This window comes from Cornus florida, unplaced genomic scaffold (assembly GCF_030987335.1).
Source record: "Cornus florida cultivar Cherokee Brave unplaced genomic scaffold, ASM3098733v1 CherokeeBrave_3.0.0_Hap2_Chr01, whole genome shotgun sequence".
In the NCBI taxonomy this organism is placed as follows: domain Eukaryota; kingdom Viridiplantae; phylum Streptophyta; class Magnoliopsida; order Cornales; family Cornaceae; genus Cornus; species Cornus florida.
Window position 1 is genome coordinate 29201480 of NW_026775571.1, and position 22787 is coordinate 29224266.

The 22787-nt window shown below is 36.8% G+C and overlaps 1 long non-coding RNA gene across 4 annotated transcripts in view; it reads right to left on the reverse strand.

Moving 5' to 3' along the window:
- The window catches only part of LOC132294107 (uncharacterized), a 33995-nt gene extending 22256 nt beyond the window's left edge, over positions 1–11739 (reverse strand). For 3 of the 4 annotated variants that reach the window (XR_009477979.1, XR_009477982.1, XR_009477973.1), the window contains exons 1-2: positions 11186–11739; positions 9174–9317 (exon numbers count right to left, since the gene is read on the reverse strand). This is a non-coding gene — a long non-coding RNA (uncharacterized LOC132294107). Of the gene's footprint in view, positions 1–9173; positions 9321–11185 lie in introns of all 4 variants that reach the window. The other variant, XR_009477977.1, reaches the window with a different exon arrangement.
- Between the last annotated feature and the right edge of the window lie 11048 nt (positions 11740–22787).

The window sequence follows — 22787 nt, forward strand, 5'->3', positions numbered from 1 at the left end:
GGTAGTAGCAAGTGTTGTTATTACACATGCTATAAATTCAACTGATTTCTCACCAACTACCCAAAGGTTTAATTACCATATCGGTTGTTAAGAGCATCCACTTCCATAATTACTTCCATCAGACTGAACTTAATGCAAAGTGTGAATCACCACTTCTATTCATCTAACCATCTCGTGATCCGTTCTATTCGTATGAACTGATATCTTACCAGTTCAAAATAGACAAAATTAAGCTGATTTAATTTATCAGTCAACCAATATCCCAACCAGAATCCTGACCCTTGTATAAAATCAGCAATCCTTCAACTAAATCCGTGGAAAATACTTTGTCATTTCCACTTTAGTATAGGAAATGGCTACAAGGATCTAGTGATCTCTGATGGTCCATCTCGATTATCTTATAAAGATTAGAATGGGAGACAAAATCACTATGTCCCTCCTCCTGCCTGTTCTCCAAACATCTGTTTCATACTGTGAAGTATTATGTTTCTACTAGGATATATAAAGAACTAAGAGTTGTGAATCTCAGTCCTTACATCCTCCTTCCAATTTGTCTACAGAAAGTATCGATAGTCTGGTACCGCCAGCTTTCGTCTGCACCCATTATTTAATTTGGAGCATCTTCAAAAGCTAACTCTGCAACTAAATCCATGGACCACTGATCTGTGATAAACTTACCGATAATGAAAATCAACCGAAAATTCTATTCATAAAAAATCAACTTGCTATAACTTTTCCACACACACCGTGCACCTCTTCTTATTATATAGGTGATCGGTCTCACCATCTTGTCTTTGACTCACTCTGCTTTTTTAACATAAGTAAGTGACAATCAGACTTCTTGTCTAACTTGAAAAGAATATGGAACCTTTCCATCCTCTAAATAAGTCATAAATGTCCTAGCAATAGCTAATTGTTGCAAATTATGACCAAATTTTTTTTTTTTTTTCTCTATATTATCTATGTAGTGAAGAAACTTTGTTTCCTCCTCCATGTGCAACAATGATAACTCCTCCAAATGACATGCCCTTGTGAATAAAATTCTTGATTAAGAATAGACTAATGAAGATTTATTCAGTCTACTATCCTCAATTAGTGTCATTCCAATAAGTACCTAAACCAATACAAAATCCTCCTTCTGACTTGGTGACAACTTCTGGAATTTCCAAGAAGATGTTTTGCACCTCCGACACCTTTGATAAACCATCGTGGCGTTATAGTGGTCTTTATTTATCACAACCTCGGGAATACCAAAATATTAACAACCACCATTATCATTGCATTATAAAAAGATACGAATCCATACCTAGCGTAAAGTATATCAAACTAATCGTTCTAGATTATTTGACTCGTATTGATGGTTTAACTATCCCATCCCAAATAATATACCATAATGACACATATTCAGGTCCAATAGATTAGCTAGATTTATGTGTATCTACCTAATCCTATGACCTCATGTTTACAATCCTAGCATAACTAGCGCTGTTACTCCATGTTATTAAAAATAGTAATTGGCTAATCACATACTTGCATCCCCAACTAAACCACATATCAAATCCTGAATAATTAACGAAAATAAAACATGTATGACATACATAATAAAACAAAATAAAATCCTACTTAAGACATTATTCTTTCTTGAAAAGAAAATCTCCTTTGAAATCAACTGTACTAGATTGTTTCACAATTTCCTTTTATAGTTTCATAGGTAATCATCCAACCTCGAAATATATCCTTTAAAGATAGTTTAAAAGCAACATATGTTTGCCTAAGCAAATACTAATGGCTTAACCCTTATCCTCCTTATATGCGGAATGTAAACTGTCTAACTTGGCTTTATAAAACAGATTAGAATATCACAACATAATACCAATACTCTCCTGAATGTGATATAAATCATACGTTTCGTTCTGATAAGAACTCCATTAAATCCCCATACTCCAGAAGAGCACTTTTTATATACCTCTTTTAGAGATGATAAAAAAGTTTAACTATATGTAGATTGATCAATACCAATTTTACAAATATGATTCGCTATACTACTAACAATTAAGATCACCTCGCACAATCTTTCATCTTCAAGATTTAGTACCCTCTGTCTTGTATACTCTGAAATTTCCTTCACTAGGATCCTCTTCGGGCTCCTCTCTTTGCTTGTCTCCTTTATGAGAAAAATTGAAGTCGTGTTGGTCTTGATATGCAGTGACCTAACACTCATACCTAAATCCTTCATTGGCTTATACCTTAAAGTAGCGCCAACCAGAACTAAACCTTCGATCTCAAATTCTACCTTCTGGCAAAGAAACCGATAACGTACTCCTTTACTCCTTTGGGTCTTTATCGCTTTCACCTTGGACCCCCATCCTCTTCTTAGTGTCAACTATTTTGTAACTACAGAATATAATTGACATCAGCTCCTCCTAACGAACCGTAAATCGAGTACAACGAATCCTAATATGGGCTCTAAGTTTTAAGATACGCAACGTGGAAGTCACATAACGGAAGACACTCCTAAGGACACTTGAACCTGGAGTGCTCTGATACCAACTGTGATACCCCTGGATTCTCAGATGCGGGTTGGCCAGGCCCACGCCCGAATACCCGAGGATATAAAAAACAAATCGGTAATAATCGAACATAGAGTACAAAATAGATAAACAAGAATAGATAAATTGCTGAAAGAAACTAAAATAATAATCCATTACTAAAATCCTCAAAATAAATTTTCATTAATAAATAAACTCTTCTGATATAATTAATCCTCCAAATAATACAACTTGGGAATCTATACTATGTGGACCCCTAGAAAATCCCAACTGGACAAATGACAGCAATAACTGTCTACATCAGAATATTGAATCATAAAGGAACTCTTAAGTAGATAATCTGGAAGAGTGAAGTAGACTAATCCCTGCTTAGCACGAACAACCTTTACTCCTGACAAACACCTAAAAAATAAAGGTGGGTCAGGCCCACAAATAAGTTCTACTCTACTACAATCCAAGCAGAGACCCGATACACGTATACATCTTAGTCAATCCAACAATAACTAGTAGTTGGTGTGTCACCTACCTATGCACCAAATTGCTTGCAAAAGTGGAGTGTAGTGTGGCCAAGTTTAAATTTAGAGATTGCCACTACCACTTCTAACTATAAATATAGTTAGGGTGAGTAGGGATCGTCCCAAGGGAAATGGAGTGTATTATGCTTGGAAATCAAGGTTGGATTAGTAGGTCGAGTGATCAAAGATGTTTTAATTGGTTAATTAAACTACAATGTCAACTAAATAGATGTAAGGTATAGCAATTGAAATAAAGTAAAATGTAGAAAATATAAGAGAGGGATCTTGGGACTTAGAGGTCACCACTAAACATCACATTCCTAGACACTCAATATGTAATGAATGAGGGGGATTATATGTTACAATAATAGTGTGTGTTATTGATTGAATCAACATGCATGGATGACTAGTTAAGTATACATTGTCTAGACAAACTAGTGAATAGCACAACATATCAAATTAAGCCATTATTCCTTCCTTTAAGTCCACAATCAATACACATCATCAAATTAGAGAAATATATTACTTGCATTCATAAGCATGGAATATCAAACAACAAGTATGGATTGTCCTCCCATCTAAAAAAGTAAGGCAACTACACTACAACTAAGCTAGGGACATGAAAATTAAACTAATTAAACTAAGGAAAATGCACAATCCATCAAAAAATGAGTATGAACCATCAAACAAACACAAGAGTATTCCATTGAAGCACCATGCCTTGACCATCACTAGATTCATAGCATCAACACACATAGACATGCATCAATATCACAAAACCTAAAGATAAACACATGAACATCTATTCTAGCATACACAGACATATGAATAGAATGAAATGATCAATTGGAAGTATTAAACCACACAAATTATTGTAGAAACAAGATTCATATATAAATCAAATGTCAAGATAAGAATTACAACACAAATTCCCTCAAAATACAAAACATCAAAGTCTAGGAGCATGCTTAGGGCTATCTCTAGCCCCAAGAGAATGGTTTAGCCACTCATTGATGTAGTTATCCAACCTTCAAGGGCCATCTCCATAGTAGGAATGATTTTCTTCTCCTTGATGGAAACTGTAGATAAGTGGAAGAACTCCTAAATGGTGTGTCTCTCTAATCTTTAGACTCCTCCAACCTCTCTTGTGTATTTGGTTCCTTTCTCTAAGATTGTATATGTGTAAAAGGCTTAAAATCCTTATATAGGTAGCTTAAGTGTCACACACAATGGTCAGACCTCGTGCACTAGGACCTCCAAATGATTACACCACAAGCACACCTTTTAATTGGCTGGAACTCTATTTTTCTCACACTTGAGGAGGTTCGATCGATCACAAGGGTGGTTAGATCGATCAAACCATGGCGGCGCCTTTTTGGAATAAAGACAAATCTGAGATATTTTTTGGATATTTTGGGAAAAGGACAAAAGTGGTAGGTGGGGATAAGATTAAAGAAGTCCGATCGATCGAAGTAATGTTGGATCGATCAAAGATGGGAATTTCCTGAGGATAAGGACAAGAGGCTCGATCCATCTTGGCATGGTTGGAACGATCACTGTGAGATCGATCTGAGCTTGGTCTGATCGATCGAAGATTCCTATTTTCCACCACTTTTCTCCTTTCTTCCTAGGGATGGCAAATTCCCCATCCCCATCGGGTCCCCACCCTATTTATAGCGGGGATGGGGACTCTTTTATGTAAACGGGGATGGGGATGGGGGTAAATTTTGAAAACTTGCCGGGGGCGGAGATGGGGTAAACCCGCCCCGCCCCGATTAAGTATTAAATTACTAATATACCCTTACATTTAATAATTTATTACTAAATTAGATTTATTATATATATGAAAATAAGAAAAATTATGTTTTTTTAAAAATAATATATGTTAATCGGGGCCGGGGATGGGGCGGGGATGGGGATAAGAGGTCGGGTGCGGGGGCGGGTATCGGGGTGGTAGTGAAATTTTAAGCGGGGATGGGGGCGGGGATGGGGATTAAAAAATTCAGCGGGGATGGGGATGGGGAATGAGATCCCCGCCTTGCCCCGCCCTATTGCCATCCCTATTTCTTCCACTAAGCTTGAGATCGCATCTTTTATAGTCTAATTCAGCTGGATTAACTTATTTTGGGGATAAATGCCTGAAAAGGGAAATAATATGAAATTAGTATAAAACGGGAAAATAAGATAGGATAAGGTCTTAGAATACCCAAGCTTAAGGGGTTTAAATGCGTACTTTTTAGAGCTCATCAGTAGTCCGTATATATATAGATACACACTATAGGACGCTCACTGGACTATAGGTCTGTCTCAACCTGAATAGAAGGCAACATGCAAATCGCCCATAAAGTGGGCATGAGTACCTAGACCTACTAGGGCACCCAGATGTCTACTATGTCCAGTTATTCATCCTAGGCAATATACGCACCTTAACCATGATCCTGAGACTCAAGCTCATATCATGGCATCATAACTATATGTATATAAAATCCATCCTATCTATCCATAAATAATCCATATAGGTCATTCAACTTGTTCAGTTGAGTTGACACGAATATAAGTAGGATTTAATATTTTTAGTTAATCCATTCCCTTATACAAAATAGGTAGGACTTAACTGATAAGTTAATCCGTCCCTAAAATGCCACCGTCCCATACTGGTGCATTACATCCATACAATCCAATACATAATGCAACAGATAAAGCAGTACATCATATAATCCAAAATAACATGATAAAAATCACATATATAATCCTTCCATATACTTAAGCAAAATAACAACTCTAAGTAGAATGCATTTAATTTTTTTACAATAATATATTAACATGCATCTCAAATAGATTGTTTTAACCTCTAGGACATAATTAAACTATTTAAATCCAATTAATTAATTAAACTAGTTTAATACGAATATTCCTCCATTTAAATTGCTAAATAATAGTAAGCAATTAAATCATCCAATAACAATATGCAGACCTATTTAAAGTGTCGTATTGTTCAAGTCCATAACTTGTTAATGTAGATTATGCATTATAGGAGTTAGTCCCATCATTTCAACCATCTAACTCATCCAAAATTGTAACAACATCATTAAACAACCCAATCTGCCAAACAGAAACTTAAAATAATTAAATTTCTGCAAAATCCAGTGCGAGAGCAAGCTCCCAACTAAGGGAGCAGGCTCTGTTCTTATGGGAGCAAGCTCTGTCCACTTGAGAGCACGCTCTGTCAACTTGAGAGCAAGCTCTGCACCCTTAAGAGCAAGCTCTATCCACTTGAGAGCAAGCTCTCATCTTGAGGGAGCAGACTCTCAACTCTATGGAGCCGGCTCTCTCTCCCTGAGAGTCGTCAAAATAATTCCCTTTTGGGAGCCGGCTCTCACCCCTTGGGAGCCGGCTCTCACCCTGATCTGCATCATCTTCTCATCTTTGATGAGTTTCAAATCTCTCTGTTCTCCATTGTTGATGGTCGTAAGAGTCTGAACTAAGTCCCGAATCATTCGAGTAATTTATTTAAATCAATTATGCATTATTAACATCAATTAAAACAAATACTTATGGCATAAATTACAAGATAAAACAATTACAAATAAATTCATCTAACATTGTTTTAAACCAGAATTAGCATGCATAATACATCAATTTAAAGTCTGATTAGTTCCTGGAATTAACTTAGGCCTGTATAGAACACGAAGTCTAAGGGAAGGAGATAGAAGTAAAACTTGCCTCTTAAGGTTTCGGTTTGAAACCTTTAACCGTCTTCTTCCTAGGTTTTCAGGTGACCTTGGTTGCAATAGAACCCTCTCTGTTCTTGGTTTTACCCACGAACACACCCTTTTCCTTCCTCCTTGGTCCGGCCTTCAATCCTTGGCCAAAACCCTAGCTTCCTTTCTCAGTTTTTCTCTCAAACTCTTTGTCTCTAAAAAGTGGCGTGAATAGGGTTTCTTCCAACCCTTGACAGACAAACCTAAGAAGTATATATAGGCTTATAACAAACCCTAATCCTATTCATAACCTAAGTCTAATAATAAGAGAATGAAAATAAATGAAAAATAAAAATAAAACATAATACATATTTATGAAGTCTGTACGTAAAAATATATATATATATATATATATATATATATAAATTTAACTGATACTATATATATATATATATATACATAAACTAACTATACTTATTAATATAATTATTTAAAATACTAATAAGTATAATATCCATAAGTATACATATAGACCCATATATATATATATATAGCAACATCCATGTGTAAAATATCCATACCCGTTACTCATCCTATCCAAGTAGTCCATGTGACCCAAGTGAGTGGTCTATTACTACTATCCAAATCCTTCCTTCTACAAATATAAAATAAAATAAAACATAAAGCAATTAAATCATTTAATCCTAATAAATAATTACAAGTAAACCGCACATCATTTAACACCCAATTAATCAAATAAACTACACAAGCAATTAAAATAAATAAGCATATAACATGAAGCCACATAAGTACATAACCACGTAAGCACCTAAAAGACAATAAAATATTTAATTAAATCCCTTTTATATCCTTTTGAAAACTAGGGGTATTACAGCTAAGTTTAAAGAAACATATTTCTTTAAATCTGAATTAAATGAATGTTATTGAGTTTAATTCCATACAATGCATAATTGTTGAAATCCCAAGGTTGAACAGTTGATTTAGTATGAGGTTCGTGGTGAAGTCGATCCCTAAGTATTTCTTTTCTTGATCTCAGTCATTTTATTCTGTTTATTTTCTTTTATGTTATTGAATTGCAGCACAACACAACAAATCAAATCCTCTTTCTTAAAATAGTATTAATTGAAGTCTTGATAAACCACCACAATCCTTGAGGTTCGACACCCTCAACATAGACCTATCCTTTAAGGATTCGTTCTATTGCGAGTAGTATTTTATTATTGATAAATAAAAACTTGCATCACTAGTCCCCCCCTAATCCAATCTCCTTATTCAATTTGGAGTGTATAGCCTTGTCTTTCTCCCTCTTCCGCAAAGCATAGGCACTTGTAGCCCTTTCTAGACTTACTGGAAGGATATTGATTGCCCCACAGGTTTATGATGTCGCTTCTTTATTGATTATTTAAAGTCAGCGGATTGCTTTCCATGGCTGTTCTATTCCATAGACTTATCTTTCTATAATATAATACCAGGAATGGGTTTTACTAGCATCTGGCCAAATCTGCCCGATAACGTAGGTCTTTAATGGGGCTTGGCTATTTCATGCCATTATCCATCGCAACCTGTCCTTAAGGATGTCGGAGCTTTTAGAGCTACTTTATCTAAGCTCATAATCCAAGGCTTGAAACCTGACCTGATGGGCCGTTGTTGTTGACTCAACTTGGCAAGCACGTCTTCAACAATTGCTACTAAAAGAGTAGTATTCCGTTGGGAAAGGTTTTATGGAAGTGCAGAGGGGAAGGAGAGGAGATCTTGAGAAAGAACGCTGACTAGACGTTCCCTCACTGAGAACCGCTGCTCGCTGCTTTTGCTGAAACATTATTCACTAATCCGGGAACATCAGCTGCTCACAAAATAGGATTGATAGTGAATGAATGACTAGGTCAGACCGAAAAGAAAGGAGGGGGACAGCGACCCTCCTGCCAAGAGGCCAAGGTTGCTTGCTAACTCTAAGCCATTTGTAGAGAAGAAGAGTCACTCTAAGAGTAGCATCCTTGGATAGAGTTAAAGGAATATAGGCGTATCTTCTTCTTGCTTCGAAGCTCTACTACCTCTAAAGCAATGATCAACTAAACATGTACCCCACAAATGAATACTAGTGTGCACATGTGCAAGTGTAGAACTCTAGAGATGAATCTCAAAATAATCATACAAACAAGGTGATGTGGACCACAAAAGCAAGCAAGATGTCAATCTTTTGAAAAAAAATTCCCTAAAATGACATCCCAAGGGCATACAAGGAGTATTGAACTCATAAGTCAAACAATTTTTGAATTCTAAGTATCATGGCTTTAAAAATATCAAAATCATTGCTAAGCTGAATCTTAAAGCTCAATCATGCAATTAAAGCTTAAAACTTTAAGCAGAATGCATCAAAACTATCTTACCCCAAACTTAAGTCACACATTGTCCTCAATGTGCAATGAGAACAATGGAAGAGATGAAAAGAGTATATCATGGTGGCAAAAGTCTATGAAGTCTGGCAATGATCCATTTTGAAAGACGTCTCCCCCAAACTTGGAATCAACAACCTACTTGAATAACCACATTAGCAAACTCACATCAAATATCAAATGTGATAAAGAATAAGCAAATCAAGCATTTTAAGGAAATATGACACAAAGTGAGGGAGAAATGTGAGATCAAGCTCAATATAAAATATGGAAGTATACAAAAGGGCACAATGGTGAGCCTACTAAAATATTTATTATTATTATTATTATTATTTTTAAACAAAAATTTATTCAAAAGAGCAAACATGTTTTGTAAACCAAGAATGTGAAGCAAAGTGTGTGCAATATGTGAAAAATGTATATACAAGCAAGGAAACTTAAAGGCACAACACTTATTCCAAGAAAAATCACATTAGGCCAATTTCAAGCTTATTATGCAACATAGGAACATTTGACTTCAAGAAGTTTGGTTCAAGATGACAATTCAACACATTTTTTAAGAAAAGTTCAAGTTCATGACAACTTAGCTCAAAAAATATCAACTAGACACCCTCACATGGCAAGAATCAAGATTTGACAAGAATAAACTCAATGGCACTTGAAACATGCATTTGGATGAAGAATAGAGCAAATGGAACAAGTTCAACTCATTTAAGGGCATTTTGGATAACTTTGGAAAATTTCAAAACTTGTGGTTTAAAATTGAAAATTTTGAAAACTTTATGGTTCAAGAGCTTAAATGCATTGCAGATAGGCATAATAACAAGAATCATGCATTGAACATTCAACATTTGAAGGAATTTAAAAATTCAACTTCACATTTCAATTCCAAAGTCCAAAAGGCAATTTCAATTTCCAAAACCAACAACTTTGTTTACAAAAGAAATTTCCAATATTTAAAAGATCATTTTTCTAAATTTAGAGCTTAACCATGAGCATATAGCAAATTAAGTTCAAAAACTTGTAAAAAGTTCCATTTGAAATCAATTTTGACGCATTTAGACTTGACTTTGCATTTTTAAGACTTAAGTGCAAAAGTTTCAACTTCAAGTCACAAAACTCATGCATTTAAACACTTAGAACAAACGACATCTATGCAATTCTACATTTAGGCTAAACAAATGAAACAAAAGATGGGAGCATGCTCACAAGTTGCCAATTCAAAAGTGTGCACATCAAACATTTTCTAAGAATTTTTCATTTCAAAACAATTCATTTCTCAAGAACAAACTTATTTCATTTCATTTTCAATTCAAACTTTTCAAAACCAACTTCCATATTAACAATCATGCTTCACAAAGTGAGCTCCAAACAACAATTCCAGTTTCCATTTTAAACATTTCAACTCAATAATCAACAATCAAATTCTTTCCAACAAAATTTCAAACCAAAACACAAGTGTTATATTATTTCCTTATCTCTAAACATCACAACACATGTAATTTATAGAATTTTAAAGCAAAGGCATACACATGTATATAATCTTATTCAATGTCACAACAACATCACAAAACCAATTCAACAATTTCATCCATTGAAAATGCCCATCCTCCATTTATCAACACAACAACCACATAAAATCAAGTCACATATGCCCATACTCCTTTTATCAACATAAGGGTCACAGCCCACAAATTCACTTCTGCCCAAACAAAACAACATATCCCAACTTCCATCCACAAGGGTCACAGCCTACAAATTCATATAAATTAACATCACAGTGCATAAGTCCCAAGGTTCCATTTTCATCTTCCAATTTCAGTCCACTGTTTTCTAATTCAATTTTTCCATTTTCAGTTATCTAAATGTTTTCAATTTTTTGTTTTCTCATTTTGTTTTGATTTTTCAATTTTAAAGTCACAATGAAGCATAAATATATATACATGAAATAAAATGAAAAACAACAAAAATAAAATTAAAAATTAAAAAATGAAATTGGTACATACTCGCAAGAGAGGGAATCAAAACAGAGAGGGAAAAATCCGATGAGCTTCTGGCCAATCGCGGCCAGAGAAGATGAAAAGACGCAAAAAAACTTGCAGGAAATTGCAGGTGGGTGCCGGTATCTCCTTGGCCTTACTGGACGGAGATTGAGATAGAGATAGACTGAGATTGAAAGAACAAGGGAGGCTTGACCCTTCGCCAAGAGCTTCGGCCAGAAACAATGGAGATGGCAGCGGTGGCGTGAATAGTGGGGAAACTTTGGGGCTTTAATTTTGTCGGACAGAGAATAGAGAGATGGAGTTTGGGTTTGGTTCGCGGTTGATGGAGATTGAGAGATGAGTGGGTGGTGGTGGCTTGCTTTGTTTCGGCGAGGGAGAGAAGAAGTAAGGGAGGCCGAGAGCTTAGAGAGAGAAAGAGAAAGAGGAAGAAAGAGAAAAGAAAAAGAAAAAAAGGAAAAGGAAAGAAAAGAGAAGAGAGAGGAGAGAGAAAAAAAATTAAAAAAATTAGGGTTGGGGTTAGAATACGAACGGCCAAAGCATTTTTGAAATTTGAAACATCCCAGTTCGATCGATCGATGACTTATTCACGATCCATCGCGAATCAAATTTGATTTTTCAAGAAGAAATTTTGGCTTTAGTACGATCGATCGAAAATGGTGGCAATTGATCGACAAGTTGACGAACAATACTCTGGAAGATGGAAATTTTTAATTCACAGGTTCGATCGATCGAGAAGCTACTTCGATTGATCGGGATCAATCACGAAGGATAGATACCGAGAGGTGATTCCTAGGCAAAAATGGACTCTGCAGACTTCGATCGATCAAAAAGGTTATTGGATCGATCGAAAATGACACAGAAAGTGCAGTAAATGCTCAAAATTGCTCGAAAACTCAAATGAAACACATTGAAACTTATCTCGACGACGCAAAAGATAACAAAAGAAAGAAATGAGGGAGGAATAGGGTTTGAAAACCCTATGAATGCTAGTGTTTAACGTCACTAGCAAGACGTTGGGCTACTTAGCCCAGATCAAAGATCTTATTTGCCATTCCCCTTTCAATGGAGTGCAATGCACTTTGAGCCCCACCTAACAAACCATTCCCTAAGGAAATTGTTGAATTTGGTTCAAGGAAGCCTAAAGGACTTTTGTCAAAACTAAAAGATAGACTCTTGGGTTTCCATGCCCTTTCAAACTTGACTTTTGAAACACCTTGAGAAGAATCATTAGAGAGTAAAACACTTGATTTTGGTACATCAACAAGAGATGTTATTTCAACTTTCTCTTTAACAATTTTTTCTACAACACTAACCTCTTCATATTTGTCAAAAGAGTTAGGAGTTGGATTGAAGATATTCAACTTCACTTCCATATGGCCAAAAGATATTTTCATTACCCCCGTCTTACAATTGACATTAGCATCGGCGATGGCTAAGAAAGGATGCCCAAGGATAATGAGAATTTAACTTTTTGGATTGGCAACCGGTTCCATATCTATGACAACGAAATCAACCAGGAAGAAGAATTTATCAACTTTGATTAACACATCCTCAATGATCCACAGGGATTTTTAATAGACCAGTCAGCTAGATGCAAAACTACCGACGTGGGCTTCAAATCACTTAAACCCAATTAAACATAAACCGAATAGGGAAGAAGGTTCACACTCGCTCCTAAATCCAAAAGAGCCCTATTGATAACATGATCACCAATGGTCCATGATATGGTAGGAGAACCGGGGTCTTTGAATTTTGGGAGGGTGTTATGTTAAAAAATTGAGCTCATTTGCTCGGTAAGCAAGACTTTCCTAGGTGCTTGGCTCTTTGAATTCCTCTTTTGTGTGCACAAGTTTCAAGAACTTTGTATAAGCCGGAATTTGATAGATGATATCACGTAGAGGAAGATTGACTTTGACTTGCCTAAACACCTCAATCATTTCATTGACTTTCCCTTGTTGATTTTCCAAAGATGAGGAAGCTTTCAAAGCATCCGGGAATGGAGACTTTAGCTCATAAGGCTTTTCAAAAACATTGGATGATAACTTCTCTTCAATGTGAACACTTTGCCTAGGTGAAGGAGGAATAGGATTGGATATGGGACGGGTGCCAACACTTGGTTGCACCGGTTCACTCTCTTCACTAAAGACATCAACTTTGTTGTCAATCACTCTCCCACTCCTCAAGGTAGTGATGGAATTCACTTGTTTATGTATGGTGCCTCCCAATGTGGGAGTTGTTTCTACCACAAATTATGGTTTTGGCTCGGGATAAAGAGGTAATTTCCTTTTTTCTCTAGCATTCAAGGAACTAGCTATTTGCCCTACTGATGAGTGCTCAAATGTGATGCATTTTAGCACTTAAGTTAGGATATTTTAGTCCATTCATTTATCTTTATTTTCTCATTTTAGTACTAATTTATGTTTTTGTCTATTTTTAGGTCAATAAAGTTCAAACGGGCTAAAAATGGTCCATTACAGCCTTTTTGGAGTCAAGCAAAAGTTCCGAGAAGGTTTGAGAAAAATTCAAAAAAAGGTAAAAAATGCAGAATTTTGCCACCAGTGGGTTTGGATCGATCGTAGATTTCTTCGATAGTTGCGGGATTAGATATTTTAAAGGCTTATTTTCTGACTTGTTCACTACTCCAAGGACTTTGTATTTAAAGGGAATTGAACCATTTTGTAATCTATCTTTTGTCTTGAATTTTATTTTACTTTTACATTGTAATAGTTAGTTTTTCTCTCTAGAAAAGTTAGAGATTAAGATTAGAAGGAAAGAGATGAGTGGAGGCTCCAAGAACACATCTCAAGATCTATATACACACTCTCTCTAGAATTCAACAAAGAAGAAGAGAAAGAAGATGGAGCCATGTTTGGGGATTTCCCTTGAGGGTTCCAAGATCACATCCACCTTTTCCATGATTGGCTAGACTTCTCCTTAGGGCTTGGATGAGCCCCAAGTTTGTAATCTAAAACTCTATCTCTTTCATACTTTTTGGGGAATATATCTTGTGATTAATGTTTTAGCCTTGTGAATTTAATGAATCCTGGGTTCTCCTTTGATTTTTATGAATGAATTCTTTCTATTGATTCTCTATGTGATTACATGTTGTCTTATGTGTGATTATTTTGGAATTGTTCTCTACACTAGTTTTTCTATATTAATTGCATGTCTATGTGTGGTTGATTGAGAATCTAATGATGGCTAGACATGGTTTTTATTAGATGGGTTTGTCAATTAATTTGATGGATTATGCTTATGCTTGATGGGTTATTCTACAATTTAATTCATACTTGTAGGTAGGTAGACAATCTAGACTTGACTTGATGTGTGCTACAATTGTGACTAGTTTGATGGGACATGCTTAGAATTGATGGGTTGTTCTACACTTAGTTTATTTGTTGGTTAGGTAGACAATTTATTATTGAATTTGTTGGTCCATGCTTAATATTGCAGTTAGTAGTCGCATTTTGTTCACAAGAATATTTTTCCTCAAATTAGTTAAAATTGTGTGGTTTGGTGAACGAACTTGGTGGCGATTCCAACACCCCAAGACCTCTCTTCCTACCAATCAAACCCTATATCAATTTAGTTGTTTTAATTGCATTTTAATTTTATTACACCTTAGTTTAATCAATCAATCTCTCCTTGTTATCAATTGATACATTAGAGTCGAAATTAAATTCCAACATGTATAATCTCTTGGGATGATCCCTTCTCACTCATACTATATAGTATAAGTGTTAAACGGTTTAAAAATTTAAAGTATGATGCCCACTTGACACTAATTTCCAAACTCAAAGTGTTGTGTATTATTTTGTGCACACACTCGGGTCGCATCATAATTTTGGCGCCGTTGCCGGGGATTAACGGTTTTGTTGGAGTTAGACTAGACAATAGTGTTTATTTGATTGTATCTATTTTTATTTTATTTTCCATTGTATATTCTTTTCTCATTCTTGATAATATTTGTTCAATTAGGTACTTGACTACAAAGAAGGCAAACATTGGATCTTAAATCAATCATTGGAGCTTAAAACTAGCATTGGAATTTGAAGTTGTTTAATGACCTTTGTGAGCATTTCTTAAAAATCTCGTAGTTTAATTGTTTCACTTCTTTGCATGCTTGTGATAGCCCTTTTAAGGCTAATTTCATTGCTTTATTTTAAGTCTGAGCATCAGCCCGTGTCAAGGCCAATTTTTTTTTTTTCTTGCATTTGGATTTTGATTGTAGATAGAGCCATTGTTTGATCCAAGTTTGGGAGGAAATTACATTCCTTCACCTTATGCCCCCCCATTATATTTTAATCCTTATGAGATTGAGTCCAATTCATTTTATGTATCATCTTATTATGGACTTGATCACTTTTAATCCTTCTTATGACTACTACCCTCCTCCACCATTTTATGAAAAATCACCTCCATCACCTTATTCAGCCGAGTTTCAAGAAAAAGTGTTAGCTTTACTTGATATGCATATTTCACAAACTCAACTTATTAATTCTCATTTTCAAACTTTAGCCAAGTTATAAGCTCAAATTGAGCAAATTGCAAATATTCTTTCTCGTCAAGAGGAGGAAGAAAAGGTAAATGAACAAATGGCAAGAATTTCAATTTATATAGATGAGGATGAGGAGAATGAGGAGGATGAGACAAGTGAGCTAATGCCTGACACTCTATCTTGTATAGAGGAGGAAGTGGAAAGTGAGTTAGTGGCTAATCCAATAGAGCACAACATGATTAATGAGGATTTTCCTTATTTTGATCATGATTTTATCCCGGCCATTGCTACTTTAGAGAGTGAGGAGATGATGACCAATATAGAGGTAGGAAAGGAGGAGGAGGAGGAACTTGTTGAAGAGAGCCTTCCTTCTATTATCTCCAAATGCCCTCTTGAGACATGCCTTTTTGAAAAATATAAAAATTGTGGTTTTGACCTTGAAAGCTCCAAAAATGAAATAAACTCTCTAATGGACTCCTTAGCTAATTTGGAAGGTGAGGAGATGGTAATTTTTGAGGAAGAGAAAAAGGATGAAGAGAAGGTGTTTCTTGATATTTCAAATGAGACATTTGAAAGACATTGACTTGCTAATTCACAAAGGAAATGATTCTTTGAATACACTTCAAGAGTACAAAAATGAGGCAAGGCAAACCATTATTGATTTTGTTTTAAAGACCGTGGATAAAAGGAACGAAATCATCTCTTTCATTTCTTTTCAAGTCATTCTTTTGGAGGATGATTTCATTGTCGTAAATGAGGCATTAAATAAGAAAATTGAAAAGAGGGTCAATAAAGATGTTTTATATCCGGTTTTTGATTCGTTCGACTAGTGAGCCGACCCAACGTCTTGTTAGAGACGTTAAACATTAGCATTCGTAGAGTTTTCAACTCTATTCCTCTCCCATTTCTTTTTATTTTTCACTTCTTGCGATGTCTAGATATGTTCCATTGAGCTTCATTGAAGATTTCATGCATGTTAGGCACAAAAAAAATAAAAAATAAAATTTTTTTCTTCCCAGGACTTTTCGATCAATCGAAATTCCTTTCGATTGATCGAACATTTTCTCAATTGATCGAAAATAATTTCGATTGATCGGAATTATGTCGGAAATTTTTGTTCCCAGGGCATCATTCTTCAAGCTTTTCGATCGATCGTGGATGGTGGCTTCCCGAGGATGCGCACAAAACAATGCACAGCACTTTGAGTTTGGAAATTAGTGTCAAGTTGGAGCCATAATTTAAATTTATAAACTGCTTAACACCTATACTATGTAGTATGAATGAGAAGGGATCATCCTAAGGGATTGAGGTGTCATACTAGGTTGAGGAATCAAGATTAGGGTTAATAAGTTGAGTGATCAAAATAGTGGTTGGTGGTTGAATTACACTAAGATGCTATTTAAACTAAAGTGAACAATAATGCAATAAAGAGAATGAAAGAGAGAGAGATCTTGGGGTTTAGAGATCACCACTAAGCATACTTTTCTACACCTTTAATGAATAATTAATGAGGGGAAACACATATTGCAACAAAGTGTGTGTGTGTGGTTGTTCCAACAAGCATAGATGACAAATTAAGCATATATTGTCTAAACAACATGGTGGATAGTACAACATATCAAATTAAGCCATTAATCATTTCTTTAAGCTCACAATCCAAACACATCACAAGGTTAGAGATATATGTTACTTGCTTTCATAAGTATGGAACATCAACAACAAGCATAGATTGTCCTCCTATTTAATAACTACACTACAACTAAGCTAATGACATGAAATTAAACTAAGGGAGAGGTACAATCCATCAAGAAATGAGTATGAACCATCAAATAAACCACAAGAACATGCCATTAAGCACTATGTCTTGACAATCTCTAGATCTATGGCATCAATACACATAGACATGCATCAATAACACAAGAAATAAAGACAAACACATGAACATCTATTCTAGCATACATAGACATATGGATAGAATGAAATGATCAATTGGAAACATTAAACCATATAAATCATTGAATAAACAAGATCTATATATATAAAAGTGTCAATACATGAATCACAATACAAATCCCCTAAAAAATAAATAAATCAAGAGGTAGAAAGCATACTCAGGGCTAACTCTAGCCCCAAGAGGATGTCTAGCCACTCATGGATGATGTCCTCCAACCCTCAAGGGAAAGCTCCATGGAAGAAATCTGCTTCTTGGTTGATGAAGAGTCTCCAATGGTGTCTCTAGTCTTCTCCTCTCCTTTACTTCCTCCCTAAGTATTATCTTCTCTAAGTATGTCTATTTTTTCCTCTCTTTTTTTTTCTTTTCTAAAAGTGGCTCATATTCCTTATATAGGTAGGTCAAATATCACCCCAAATGAGCTAGGCTCGTACACCAAAAATCCTTTAATGATTGGAGATGAGACAACTTTTAATGAGCTGGAATTTAGATTTTTCTCGGGATTTGGGAGGTTCGATCGATCAAACTTGTGGTGAGATCGATCGAACATGGCTGAGATCTATCGAATTGAAGCTGGATCGATCCTCAATGGAGGTGCCTTTTTGGATAAAAACAAATCTGAGATATTTCGAAGATATTTTTGGGAAAAGGACAAAAGTGGTTGGTAGGGTGATACAGCTGGATAAGATCTGACATGTGGATAAGGACAAGAAAGTTCGATCGATCAGAGAATGATGTTAGATTGATCGAACTTGTGGGATCTCTGAAGATGACATTATGGCCTGGATCTATCTTGAAGTGCTGAGATTGATGAAAGTTGGATTGATCGAACTTTTCTTGAGATCGATCGAAGTGCTGAAATTCCACCTTTTGCTTCATTTTGCTCTACTTTGCTCCTTTATTTGATTCATCCCAAAATGACTTCATTTCTGCTCTTATTTGGCTGAGTTAGCTTATTTTGGGGATAAGTACCTGAAAATGGAAATAACACGAAATTAATACAAAATGGGAAAATAAGATAGATAAAGGTTCTAGAATACCTAAGCTTAAGGGGTTTAAATACGCATATTTCAGCGCTCATCACACCCCCAAACTTAAATATTGCTAGTCCCTAGCAATGAACTATAAAGTAAAGGAATGAAATGAACAACTAAACAACTATGAACTAGAAAATAATAAATAGACGATGCCACTTTCGTAGGGAACACGATTGCATTTAGCATATGCAATAAGCCTTTTAAACCCCTAGGTTACCCCTAGTGGACGAGTGAAGTCTCGTGAGGGTTTCCATAAATGATACCCATAAACATTAAGCTCATTCTTTCAAAAGAGGCACCAATATTGCAAACAAGCATCGGGAGAAAACTACCTCAAGTATGCAATTTTTCAACCATTTCCAAAAAATCTCCCAAAATTTTAACATCAAGTAACCATGTATGGTCCTCCACACATCAAGAAAATGATCATGTAAATCAAAACAACTCTAGAATCCTTTTTGAGTGGACCGGCATCAAATATATTGCTATCTTAGCCAACTAAAGAAATGATCACATCCTTACCCTCAAACTAGCACACAAATCTAGTACCGATCATCAAGATAAAGAGTGGACCTTTTATTAAAGCTTTATTGATCTAGGTACACTTATTCTTTTCACTCAAATATATATATATATATATATATATATTTATTATTATTTTTTTTAAGATGGAAGCATGGTGCAATGTTTTGATCTATTAAGCTTTCTAGCGATTCATGAGGTCGAGCGTTAGGTCAATGACTTCCAAACCAGACAGCTTTAGGGCATTAGGTGTTCAAACACCCCTACGGACTTACAAGCACAAATTAACTAGGCTACAAATCAAAAAAACCTCCATCTAATCATTTCCCACTTCTCACATTTTGGGAGAAGTCCTCAAATTTTTATTGCTTTTGCAACTTTTTTTTTTAAAATTCAATTATTAACCTAGAGTTTGGGCCGACCACCTTTCGGCGCGAGAAATTCAGTGCTTGATGAGGCTAGAATCCCGGCTACTTAGTGAAAAGGGTTTGTTATCCACCTTTATCAAGAATGAAAGCTTTCAATGCACTACTAGCCCAATTGGGATATAACCAATTCAATAATCAACAAAGAATGTACCCCACAAATGAATACTAGTGTGCGCCTATGCTAGTGTAGAATCCTAGGGTGAATCTCAAAGTAATCACAAAATCAGGATGATGTGGACCACAAGTGCAAGCAAGATATCAATTTTTCGAAAAATTTACTCCTAAATGGTATCCACAAGGCATACAAGGAGTATTGGACTCTCAAGTCATGCAATTTTTAAATTCTAAGCAATATAGTCCTCAAAAGATCAAAATCATAGCTAGAATGGACCAATCATATAGAATCTCTCAAATACACAAGTCATGCTCAAAATTTTGAATTTAAAAACAAACACTGCAAAACACCATTACCCCCAAACTTAAATGGCACAATGTCCTCAATGTGCAAAGAGAACAAAAGGAAAGAGTATACCAGTGCAATTAAGGCAAAGAATGGCTGGGACAGAAGTATCCAAAGTGGGTGGCATAGCCCCCCCAAACTTGGAATGAACTGTGGTCCTGAAATTTTGGCACTTGGATAAACTCATCAGATAACAAAAGGGATAATAAAGTGCACAGTGGGCATGCAAGTATAAATGGGATAGCAACTGAAAATAGAGAGAGGTAAAAGGGTGGTCCTGAAAATTTTGGGCAGTACTCTCTCTCACTGAAGTCATTGGGATGCACCTGATGGAGTCAAACTGATAGCTATAAGAATATGAAAATATGACATCCATACAGAAAACATATATAAATAAAAAAAATAAAGTACAGTACATCCAGTATCAAAGCCGACAGACACGGCTGTAAGAATAATATAACAGTATCAAAAGTATGCGGAGGTCACAGATATATTAAATGACAGGAGGAAAGGGATAGAGAGATCAGGAAGAAAAGGTAGGACGGGCAGGTTGCGCTCCGCAGATGTCTCTAGATAGATCTCTGAATGCGGTCATGACATCCGTACGAAGGGAAGCAATATCAGCTCTAATGGAGACAGCATTCTCTCGGAGAGAGACCGTGTCGGCGCGGATAGATACTACAGCATCCTCCAAAGCCTGGAGTCGCTCTCCAAAACTGGGTGTCTGTACTGGAGCCTCAGGTACCACTGGAGTGGGAGAATGATGATCCTGAGCCTGCTCTGCATCGTGAATGGGTGACGCAACTGAAGAGTGTTGTTCTGCGTCCTCTGCAGGCTACTCCAATCAATGTCTATATGTACGACAGCCGGATCGACTGGTATATCATTCGCTGCCAGGTCTGCTGCTGCTACTGCCTGCTCCTCTGCCTCTAACTCCTCAGCTGCCTCTATAGCATCGTCCCTCAGACTCTTGATAAGAGCATTATAGCTCTTATTCCAGTCCTTCTTCTTGAAGGAACAGGCCCTAGACTCAGTCTGCTCCCGTGGCTGGAAGGGATAGCGTTGGTCTCGTAGAATCTCGGTGATGAGATGGCCAAATGGAAGATACCTAGCCCTTTTGGGCTTGGCCTTGCTGACAGAGCTGTCAAATAGTCACCGCGCCTCTGTGTCTTATGGCCGGCCATAAAGATGTTACTGAACAAGACAGAGTCAAAAAATCACAGGTCATCTGGAAGATAGGTCTGGGTGGCATAGGTCTCGCCACCGGCATAGTGTCCTATGAGTAAAACGGTCATGTCTGCATATGTGGGCCTGTAGAGAGTGGGATATGTGTTCTGTAGCTCTGGAGGGCAGATGTGTGGACACTGGCAAGATCTGGACAATGTGTCCACCGTGATGCGGATCGGGTAGCCATCAATGGTGGTCCACAGCTCCGCCAGGTTACTCGGGGCAAGCTGGAGGTTCTGGTAGAACATCCGGACCAACCTCGGGTACACTGAGTATGAGACAGGGGCTAGTATGGCTGAGATGCTCCGTCTGAAGATATCATCTTATGCTGACCGGGTAAGCACCGATCGGGAAAAGAAGTCTGTGTCGAAGACCGACTCATGCGCCACTCGAAGGCGTGAGTATCTACGTAATGGCTGGTTTAACTCCTAAGCTGGCTGTGGTGGTGGAGATGGTATGTGCTCAGCCTCAGCATCACCCTGTGAAGAAGATGCTCCGTCTGAAGACTGTAGGCGGCTGCCAACTGGAGACTGAGGTGGAGTGGGCTCCTGGGCATGAGATGGACCAGCCTCATCATCCAAACTCGGCCTGCCCCGGCGGTGATAGTGTCCGCGGGCTACAGTCTTGACCTTAGCCATGGTCTGGAAAATAAAAGGAAAAACTTGCAAAGGAAGTCAGTGCCGATATAAAGAATTAAAGTACAGTTCATAGAATCATGTATGTCAAATAGGATAGACAAAACAATTAGGGAACATGGATCTATTTAAGTGACAAGGAATAAGTGACATGATGTGAAACATGCTAGACAGTATAAGTATGGAATGCATCCAATGTGGAAAACACAGGCATTGGGCATGTATGAGATGGCATGAAACACAAGAGATGGTGTGTGAGATGTGTGAAACAGATCTGTGAAGTTCGATCGATCAAGAATGAGTGAGAACGATCTGTTACAGATCGATCGAATAAAAAGTTTGATCGTTCGAACTGTGAAGTGAAATTCGAAAAGTCACAGATCTGTGACGTGAATGGCACGGGGCCTTCACGAACATGGTCGTGGGCCCATCAACACAACAAATCAACCTATTGGGTCACTTGGTTCGGCGCAAAACTCCGAAATCAAATCAAAATCATGAAAAAAACAAAAATATATATACATATATATATACAAAGAGCTCAAAGCTTCATCAATAGAGTTATTCATCATGGAAACAACTTAGATCTATCATTTAGAGCATGTATGCATCAAATCTAATCTTGAATCAAAGAGGTGAGGTTCGGATCTCACCGGAATCAAGAGAGAAGTGGAGATGCGAAAGGGGTGAGATTCGAATCAAGATCCGAGAGGGGAGAGAGTGATTCTACGCCTGGGATGCTCGCCGGAGTCTCGTCGGAGATGGAGAAGAGTTGGGATGCAGCGGCGAAGGGGAAACGAGGGTCTGCGATTGATTCTTGTTGAATCGATCGAATGACCCTGAATCG